The sequence below is a fragment of the Armigeres subalbatus genome, unplaced genomic scaffold, assembly GCF_024139115.2.
Source record: "Armigeres subalbatus isolate Guangzhou_Male unplaced genomic scaffold, GZ_Asu_2 Contig1306, whole genome shotgun sequence".
Taxonomy (NCBI): Eukaryota; Metazoa; Arthropoda; class Insecta; order Diptera; family Culicidae; genus Armigeres; species Armigeres subalbatus.
In genome coordinates, this window is record NW_026942073.1 from 54,685 (window position 1) to 65,487 (window position 10,803).

The window sequence follows — 10,803 nt, forward strand, 5'->3', positions numbered from 1 at the left end:
GTTGAATGATTGCTTGGTTGATTGGTAGCTGCTTGAATGGTGGGTTGCTTGATTGCTTGGTTGATTGGTAGTTTGCTTGAATGGTTGGTTATTTGATTGATTGCTGCTTGATTTGTTAGATGGTAGAATAATTGATTGGTTGGTTGATTGCTTGCTTGATTGGTTGGTCGGCTGGTTAGTTGACATGTTGTTTTGTTGGTTGCTTGGTTAGTTGATTCGTTACTTGATTGATTGGTAGCTTACTTGAATGGCTGATTGCTGGATTAGTTGGTTGGTTATTTGGTTGATGGGTTGCTTTACCGTTTGATTGAATGGATGGTCGGCTGGTTGGCTGATTAGTTGTTTTGTTGGTTTCTTGATTGGTTAATTAGTTGATTGATTGATTAGTTGATTGGTTGGTTGTTGCTTGATTTGTTAGTTGGTAGAATTGTTGATTGATTGGTTATTCAGTTGAATGGTTGCATGATTGGTTGGTTGGTTGATTGTTGGTTGGTAGAATGATTAATTGGTTGGTTGCTGCTTGATTTGTTAGTTGATAGAACTGTTGAACGGTTGGTTGCTTCATAGTTGGTTGGTTGCTTGATTATTTGGTTGATTGGTTGTTTGACTGGTTGATTGATTGGTTGGTCGGCTGGTTAGTTGATTAGTTGTTTTGTTGGTTGCTTAAATGGCTGATTAGTTGGTTGCTTGATTGGTGGCTTGCTTGATTGGTTGGTTGCTGGAATCGTTGACTAATTAATTATTCAGTTGATTGGTTGATTGATTAGTTGATTGGTTGATTAGTTGGTTGGTTGATTGTTGGTCGGTTGCTTGATGGGTTGATTAGTTGTTTTGTTGATTGCTTGATTGGTAGATTAATTGGTTGGTTGCCTGATTATTGGTTGGTTGCTTGATTTGTTAGTTGGTAGAATGATTGATTGATTGTTTGGTTGCTGCTTGATTTGTTAGTTGGTAGAACTGTTGAATGGTTTATAGTTGGTTGGTTGCTTAATTGGTTGCTTCATTGTTGGTTGGTTTCTTGACTGGTTGATTGATTGTTGGTCGGCTGGTTAGTTGATTAGTTATTTTGTCGGTTTCTTGGTTGATTGGTTAATAAGTTGATTGCTAGGTTCCTTGATTGGTTAGTTATTTGGTTGATGGGTTGGTTGGTTGCTGCTTGATTTGTTAGTTGATAGAATGGTTGATTGGTTGGTTGCTTCATTGTTGGTTGATTGATTGATTGGTTGGTAATTTGGTTGGTTGGTTGCTTGACTGGTTGATTGTTTGGTTGCTTGACTGGCTGGTCGGCTGGTTAGTTGATATGTTGTTTTGTTCTTGATTACTTGATTCGTTGCTTGATTGATTGGTAGCTTGCTTGAATGGCTGATTGCTGGATTATATAATATAAATAATATAAACAATCGATTGAGCGAATAAAAAATGTTGACGGGAAAGGTCAAATTGAAACCATCAAATATTTTTTTAAAAATACAGAAATCCATAGCCACTTCTGAAAATTCGCAAAGATGTTTGAAGACATGCTTCTAGGAAATGATCTACCGAAGCGAGTTTTATAACTTATCCGAGGATGTCTGAAAAAATATTTTGAAATATGAGAGGACCTTCGGAAAGTCTTTGAAATTCAGTTTTTGTCCTACCCTCGTCTCGGAACGTGACCGCGCCTCTGTAGTTGTTGATTAGTTGGTTTCTTGATAGTTGGTTGGTTGTTTAATTGGCAGGTTGGTTGCTCATTGTTTGTTGGTTGCTTCATTGTTTGTTGGGTGCTTGGTTGGTTATTTAGTTGATTGGTTGCTTGATTGATTGGTTGGTTGATTGTTGGTTGGTAGAATGAATAATTGGTTGGTTGGTGCTTGATTTGTTAGTTGGTAGAACTGTTGAATGGTTGGTTGCTTGACAGTTGGTTAGTTGCTTGATTGGTTGGTTATTTGGTTGATTGGTTGCTTGACTGGTTGATTGATTGTTGGTCGGCTGGTTAGTTGATTAGTTGTTTTGTTGGTTGCTTGGATAGCTAATTGGTTGGTTGCTTGATTGATTGATTAGTTGGTTGGTTGGTTGATTATTGGTTGGTTGCTTGATTGGTAGCATGCTTGAATGGATGGTCGTTTGATTGATTAGTTATTTGGTTGATGAGTTGCTGCTTGATTTGTTAGTTTGTAGAATGGTTGGTTGCTTAATTGGTTGATTAGCTGGTTGGTTGCTTGATTGCTTGGTTGATTGGTAGCTTGCTTGAATTGTTGGTTGGTTGCTTGACTTGTTGATTGGTTGCTTGATTGATTGGTAGCTTGCTTGAATGGCTGAATGCTGGATTAGCCAATCAAGCCACCAATCAACTAAATAACCAACCAAGCAACCAACAAACAATGAAGCAACCAGCCAACTATCAAGGAACCAACTAATCAACAGTTCTACCAACTAACAAATCAAGCAACAACCAACCAATCAACCAATCAAGAAACCTTGATTGGTGAGTCGGCTGGTTAGTTGATTAGTTGTTTTGTTGGTTGATTGGTTAATAAGTTGATTGGTAGCTCGTTAGTTCATATGTTGTTTTGTTGGTTGCTTGATTAGTTGGTTGGTTGAATGATTGCTTGGTTGACTGGTAGCTTGCTTGAATGGTTGGTTGCTTGATTGTTTGGTGGATTGGTAGCTTGCTTGAATGGTTGGTTATTTGATTGATTGCTGCTTGATTTGTTAGTTGGTAGAATGGTTGATTGCTTGCTTGATTGGTTGGTCGGCTGGTTAGTTGACATGTTGTTTTGTTGGTTGCTTGGTGGTTGATTAGTTGGTTGGTTGCTTGATTGGTAGCTTACTTGATTGGTTGGTTGCTGCTTGATTTGTTAGTTGGAAGTATGGTTGATTGATTGGTTACTTCATTGTTGATTGGTTGGTTGCTTGTTGGTTAGTAGGCTGGTTAGTTGATTAGTTGTTTTGTTGATTGCTTGGTTGATTGATTAATAAGTTGATTGCTAGGTTGCTTGATTATTTGGTTATTTGGTTGATGGGTTGGTTGGTTGCTGCTTGATTTGTTAGTTGGTAGCATGGTTGATTGGTTGGTTGCCTCATTGTTGGTTGAATGATTGATTGATTGGTAAATTGGTTAATTGGTTGCTTGACTGGTTGATTGTTTGGTTAATTGATTGGCTGGTCGGCTGGTTAGTTGATATGTTGTTTTGTTGGTTGCTTCAATGGTTGCTTGGTTGGTTGATTAGTTGATTCGTTGCTTGATTGATTGGTAGCTTGCTTGAATGGCTGAATGCTGGATTAGCCAATCAACTAAATAACCAACCAAGCAACCAACAAACAATGAAGCAACCAGCCAACTATCAAGGAACCAACTAATCAACAGTTCTACCAACTAACAAATCAAGCAACAACCAACCAATCAACCAATCAAGAAACCAAAAAAACAACTAATCAACCAATCAGCCGACCAACCATTCAATCAAACGGTAAAGCAACCCATCAACCAAATAACCAACCAATTAAGCTACCAACCAACTAATCCAGCAATCAGCCATTCAAGCAAGCTACAAATCAATCAAGCAACGAATCAACTAATCAACCAACCAAGCAACCATTAAAGCAACCAACAAAACAACATATCAACTAACCAGCCGACCAGCCAATCAACCAGTCAAGCAACCAATCAACCAAATTACCAACCAATCAATAAATCAACCAACAATGAAGCAACCAACCAATCAACCATTCTACCAACTAACAAATCAAGCAGCAACCAACCAACCCATCAACCAAATAACTAACCAATCAATCAACTAACCAATCAAACAATCAACAAAACAACTAATCAACTAACCAGCCTACTAACCAACAAGCAACCAACCAATTAACCAGTCAAGCAACCAACCAACAATCAAGCAACCAACAATTCAAGCAAGCTACCAATCAACCAAGCAATCAAGCAACCAACCAATAACCAATCAAACAACCAATCAACTAAATAACCAACCAATCCAGCAATCAACTTATTAACCAATCAACCAAGCAGCCAACAAAACAACTAATCAACTAACCAGCCTACTAACCAATCAATCAACCTGTCAAGCAACCAACCAATCAACCATACTACCAAATAACAAATCAAGCTGCAATCAACCAAATAATCAACCAAGCAATCAAGCAACCAACCAACCAATCAAGCAAGCAACCAACCAATCAAGCAACTAACCTACTAATTAACCAATCAACTAAACAACTTATCAATTAACGAGACGACCAACCAATCAAGCAACCAATCAACTAAATAACCACAACCAATCAATCAAGTGAAGCAACCAATCAACCAAATAAGTAACCAACCATCAATCAATCAACTAAGCCAGCAACCAACCAATCAAGCAAGCTACCAATCAACCAACTAAGTAATTAACCAATCAACCAACAAGCTAATCAATCAAATAAGCAACCAACCAGTCAACCATTCAAGCAACCAACAAAACAACTAACAAGCCGACCAACCAATCAATTAATCAGTCAAGCAACCAATCAACTAAATAACCTACCAATCAATCAATTAAGCAACTAATCAACCAATTAAGCAAATAACCATTCAACCAACTAACAAATCAAGCAAGCAACCAACCAACCAGTCAACCAATCAAGCAACCGAATAACCAACCAATCAATCAACTAACAAATCAAGCAACCAACAAGCTAATCAACCAAATAAGCAACCAACAAAACAATTAATAAACTAGCCAGCCGACCAACCATTCAATCAACCAGTCAAGCCAGGCCTATGCTAAGAGCTCATGTTTAGCGTAGCCAACACCAACACCAACGCCGAGCAACGGTCAAATCTAAAAAAGCTTAACATCATAAAACATCCAAATTCAGCTTTCTTCAATATGCAACTTTAATCGGGAATATTCATTAAATATGATTAATGAGTTTATTTGATTCAAAACTTATCTACATGATCAATTTTGATTTTACTTACATGGAGAACAACAATTTGTCTTTTATTTCACCGTGAAAAGCTTGAGCAGAATTTAAAAATAAATCCTAATCAAGCAACCAACCATTCAAGCAAGGTACCAATCAACTTATTAACTAATCAACCAAGCAACCAACAAAACAAATAATCAACTAACCAGCCGACTAACCAATCAACCATGCCATACTACCAACTAACAAATCAAGCAGTAGCCAACCAAATAATCAACCAAACAATCAAGTAACCAACCGGTCAAACAAGCCATCAATCTACCAAGCAATCAAGCAACCAACCAACTAATCAATCAATCAAGCAACCAACCAACTAATTAACTAAGCAATCAACAAAACAACTTATCAACTAACCAGCCGACCGACTAATCAACCAATCAACTAAATAATCACAACCAATCAATCAACCAGTAAACCAACCAGTCAACCACTCAAGCAACCAGCCATTCAACCATTCAAGCAAGCTACCATACCAATTAATCAACCAAGCAACTTAGCTGAGTCGATTGATGTGTAACAATATGGATCTTCGGGCCTCTCAACAAAAGTTCGTTTTGAAGCGATCTTAAAACAGGTATGTATTCGTAATCATTACGGTAATTTATTACATATTACGGTAGTGTGGGCAGCAATGCGAGTCACCAAGTCATGCTAATGTATCTCCGTAAATATAATCAATGAAAAATGAAAAATTGAGCGCATCTGGCGAATATTGTTTTCATTAGCTGTTTCACTAATTTTCTGCTCTCGACGAGTTTCCGAATTTGGCGAGACAATATTCCCATTGACGAATACATAGACCGAAATGTCCGGTACAAAGCCATCAGAAAATCGGGCACCATGTCTTCTTCTTCATTTTGAAGAAAATACCCCTCGTGGGTGACGAATTACATTATACATAAATATTTACGAGCGCTGACTTACCCCTCTTGACGTTTTGACAGTTTGTCTGTTTGTTTTTCTCCCTCACCTTTGCGACGTCGTTTCGGCTTTGCATCGAAGCATAAATATTAATCCAAGACAACATTTTCAAAACGACTTATCTGCTTTTGTAAACAAAGATTCAAACGACGATTTGACGAATCTGTTTGCTCTCCCACGCAAACCAGCACCACCAATAGGTAGATGAAGGTTTCCGCTACCTGTTGATGGTGTTGGTTTGCGTGAGAGCTATCCGATTCGTCAAATCGTCGTTTGAATCTTTTGTTTACAAAAGCAGATAAGTCGTTTTGAAAATTTTGTCTTGAATCCGTATCGAAAACATGACATGAGCGTGAGTTCGACCGTTTTGGTGCCATCAAAAAGATCGAATATAACAAAGGGGACACCCAGGCTGCTACCGCTGCTGTGAAGGAAATGCGTGGATTCCTGTTAGAGGCACCGGATCGTCGTATTTCGTATTCGTATCGATTTTGCTGATAACGGAACAACACCATCGTACTCGAAGAGCAGTGGAGGTTTTGAGGAAGGCGGTGAGTATCGTCGCGGCCCCGACTACGAATATCCGGAAGGCGGTGCATCATACGAGGAAAATTCATCGTACGGGTATGGTGGAAGACCGTTCCGCGGCCGTGGAGCATTCCGCGGATGTGGTGGTTTCCGTGGCGGTTTTCATCGTGATGGCCCACCGCACCACGGGGACAATGATGAATGGCGTCGATCAGGAGCCGATGGCGAATATGATTCACGCCGTCGTTCTGGATCACGTGAACCAGGAATCGATAGATCTCGCTCCCGTTCACCGAGGCGACGCAGTCCGGCTGATTCTGATTCGTCTTCTTGTAGGAATGGCATGTGATCGAATGCAGGAACGTTACCAGAAGTGGCTCGGAAAACTACCACAGTCTGGCAAGGGGCGCTGATTTTGAAGAGTTCACTATTCCCCGCCAAGTTGCACCTAAGGGACGGAGACAACGAAAAGTGGACAGCCTGATGAAGGACGAGGAAGGTAAACACCACCTTCGTATTACTCAGCGACTACGCCTCGATCAACCAAAGTTGGAAGATGTGCAGAAGCGCATATCGACGTCATCGTCACACGCAATCTTCCTCGGCCTACCAGGATCTACGTCATCGGTAGCATCGTCGGATGATGCCAGCGTTCAGACGCGTCCACTGCGTAATCTCGTGTCCTACCTGAAGCAGAAAGAAGCGGCCGGCGTTATATCCTTACTCAATAAAGAAACGGAAGCAACCGGTGTGCTCTACTCATTCCCGCCATGCGATTTTTCGACAGAATTGTTGAAACGAACATGTCACAACCTCACCGAGGAGGGACTAAAGGAAGACCATCTGGTAATCGTGGTGGTCCGAGGAGGAACAATCCTCTGAAGTGCCTTCTTTTCTGGTATTGCAGCAACTAGTCCATATTGGCACAGGATACAACATGGCTGGTCTAAAATTTGTTTGTAAATCAAAATTTGTTCTAATGAAAAAGTTTCGATTTTCTGTTTATAAGTGGATATAGAGTCTTAATATATTTGTTACATTTGGCTTGAAGGCCTTCAATGTGATTTTTAAAAGTTAATTTTTGATCTAGCAGAAGTCCTAAATATTTAGCAGTGAGCGATCTGATAGATAATTTTGGATCAGTTTAATAGCTGGTTGGTTGTTTGCTCATTGTTTGTTGGTTGATTGATTGGTTATTTAGTTGATTGGTTGCTTGATTGGTTGGTTGGTTGATTGTTGGTTGGTAGAATGATTAATTGGTTGGTTGCTGCTTGATTTGTTAGTTGGTAGAACTGTTGAATGATTGGTTGCTTCACAGTTGGTTGGTTGCTTGATTGGTTGGTTATTTGGTTGATTGGTTGTTTGACTGGTTGATTGATTGGTTGGTCGGCTGGTTAGTTGATTAGTTGTTTCGTTGGTTGCTTGAATGGCTGATTGGTTGGTTGCTTGATTGGTAGCTTGCTGGAATGGTTGATTAGTTAATTAATCAGTTTATTGATTGCTTGATTGGTTGGTTGATTAGTTGATTGCTTGATTGTTGGTCGGTTGTTTGATGGGATGATTAGTTGTTTTGTTGATTGCTTGATTGGTAGATTAGTTGGTTGGTTGCTTGATTTGTTAGTTGGTAGAACTATTGAATGGTTGATAGTTGGTTGGTTGCTTGACTGGTTGATTGATTGTTGGTCGGCTGGTTAGTTGATTAGTTGTTTTGTTATTTGGTTGATTGGTTGGTTATTTGATTGATAGGTTGCTTGACTGGTTGGTTGATTGGTTACTTGATTAGTTGGTCGGCTGGTTAGTTGATTAGTTGTTTTGTTGGTTGCTTGGATGGCTAATTGGTTGGTTGCTTGATTGATTGATTAGTTGGTTGGTTGCTTGATTATTGGTTGGTTGGTTGATTGGTAGCATGCTTGAATGGATGGTCGTTTGATTGATTAGTAATTTGGTTTATGGGTTGCTGCTTGATTTGTTAGTTTGTAGAATGGTTGGTTCCTTAATTGGTTGATTCGTTGGTTGATTGCTTGATTGCTTGGTTGATTGGTAACTTGCATTAATTGTTGGTTGGTTGCTTAACTGGTTGATTGGTTGCTTGGTTGATTGGTTAGTCGGCTGGTTAGTTGATTAATTGTTTTGTTGGTTGATTGGTTAATAAGTTGATTGGTAGCTTGCTTGAATGGTTGGTTGTTTGATTAGTTAGTTGATTGATTCGTTGGTTATTTGGTTAGCTGATTGCTGCTTGATTTGGTAGTTGGAAGAATGGTTGATTGGTTGGATTCTTTTTTGTTTATTGATTACTTGATTGGTTGGTAATTTGGTTGATTGGTTGCTTGACTGATTGATTGATTGGTTGGTCGGCTCGTTAGTTTACATGTTGTTTTGTTGGTTGCTTGAATGGTATTTTAGTTGGTTGGTTGAATGATTGCTTGGTTGATTGGTAGTTTGCTTGAATGGTTGGTTATTTAATTGATTGCTGCTTGATTTGCTAGATGATAGAATAATTGATTGGTTGGTTGATTGCTTGCTTGATTGGTTAGTCGGCTGGTTAGTTGACATGTTGTTTTGTTGGTTGCTTGGTTGGTTGATTAGTTGATTCGTTGCTTGATTGATTGGTAGCTTACTTGAATGGCTGATTGCTGTATTAGTTGGTTGGTTATTTGGTTGATGGGTTGCCTTACCGTTTGATTGAATGGTTGGTCGGCTGGTTGGTTGATTAGTTGTTTTGTTGGTTTCTTGATTGGTTGAATAGTTGACTGATTGATTGATTAGTTGATTGGTTGGTTGTTGCTTGATTTGTTAGTAGGTAGATTTGTTGATTAGTTAGTACCTTGATAGTTGGTTATTGGATGGTTCATTGTTTGTTGGTTGATTGATTGGTTATTTAGTTGATTGGTTGCTTGATTGGTTGGTTAGTTGATTGTTGGTTGGTAGAATGATTAATTGGTTGGTTGCTGCTTGATTTGTTAGTTGGTAGAACTGTTGAATGGTTGGTTGCTTCATAGTTGTTTGGTTGCTTGATTGGTTGGTTATTTGGTTGATTGGTTGTTTGACTGGTTGATTGATTGGTTGGTCGGCTGGTTAGTTGATTAGTTGTTTTGTGGGTTGCTTAAATGGCTGATTAGTTGGTTGCTTGATTGGTTGATTGGTGGCTTGCTTGATTGGTTGATTGGTGGCTTGCTTGATTGGTTGGTTGCTGGAATCGTTGACTAGTTAATTATTCAGTTGATTGGTTGCTTGATTAGTTGATTGGTTGATTAGTTGGTTGGTTGATTGTTGGTCGGTTGCTTGATGGGTTGATTAGTTGTTTTGTTGATTGCTTGATTGGTAGATTAGTTGGTTGGTTGCCTGATTATTGGTTGGTTGCTTGATTTGTTAGTTGGTAGAATGATTGATTGATTGTTTGGTTGCTGCTTGATTTGTTAGTTGGTAGAATGGTTGATTGGATGGTTGCTTCATTGTTGGTTGATTGATTGATTGGTTGGTAATTTGGTTGATTGATTGCTTGACTGGTTGATTGTTTGGTTGCTTGATTGGCTGGTCGGCTGGTTAGTTGATATGTTGTTTTGTTCGTTGCTTCAATGGTTGCTTGGTTGGTGGATTAGTTGATTCGTTACTTGATTGATTGGTAGCTTGCTTGAATGGCTGATTGCTGGATTAGCCAATCAAGCAACCAATCAACTAAATAACCAACCAAGCAACCAATAAACAAACCACTAAACAAACCAACCAACCAACCAATTAAGCAACCAGCCAACTATCAAGGAACCAACTAATCAACAGTTCTACCAACTAACTGATCAAACATAACCAACCAATCAATCAATCAATCAACTAATCAACCAATCAAGACTCCAAAAAAAAAACAACTAATCAACCAATTGATTGTTGGTTGGTTGCCAATCCAACCAACCAATCATGTTATTTCATTGATTGGTTGCTTGCCTGGTTGATTGATTGGTTGGTCGGCTGGTTAGTTGATACTGTTTTGTTCAACCGTTCAAGACGAGCTTAGGACTCTCCATTTAATTCCACCAATTATTTTGATATCTTTGCAGATATGTATTTCGACCCCAACTGTGTGGTCGTATTCAGTGTCTCGTACTTGACTCGACTGTTTTGTTGCTTGCTTGATTAGTTCGTAGGTTGGATAATTGATTGGTTGATTGTTAGATTGCTTTATTGGTTGGTTGATTGATTGGTTGGTTATTTGGTTGATCGGTTTATTGGTTGCTGCTTGATTTGTTAGTTGGTAGAATGGTTGATTGGTTGGTTGGTTGCTTGATTGTTGATTGGTTCTCAATCTTACCAACTAATCAGGTTATGTGGTTGATTGGTTGCTTTACTGGTTGATTGATTAGTTGCTTGATTGGTTGGTCGGCTGGTTAGTTC

General features: G+C 39.1%; 1 pseudogene; it reads left to right on the forward strand.

Annotated features, from left to right (window-relative positions):
• The first annotated feature begins 1,505 nt into the window (after nucleotides 1-1,505).
• On the forward strand, nucleotides 1,506-7,316 carry LOC134202614 (RNA-binding protein spenito-like; annotated as a pseudogene).
• The last annotated feature ends 3,487 nt before the right edge of the window (nucleotides 7,317-10,803 follow it).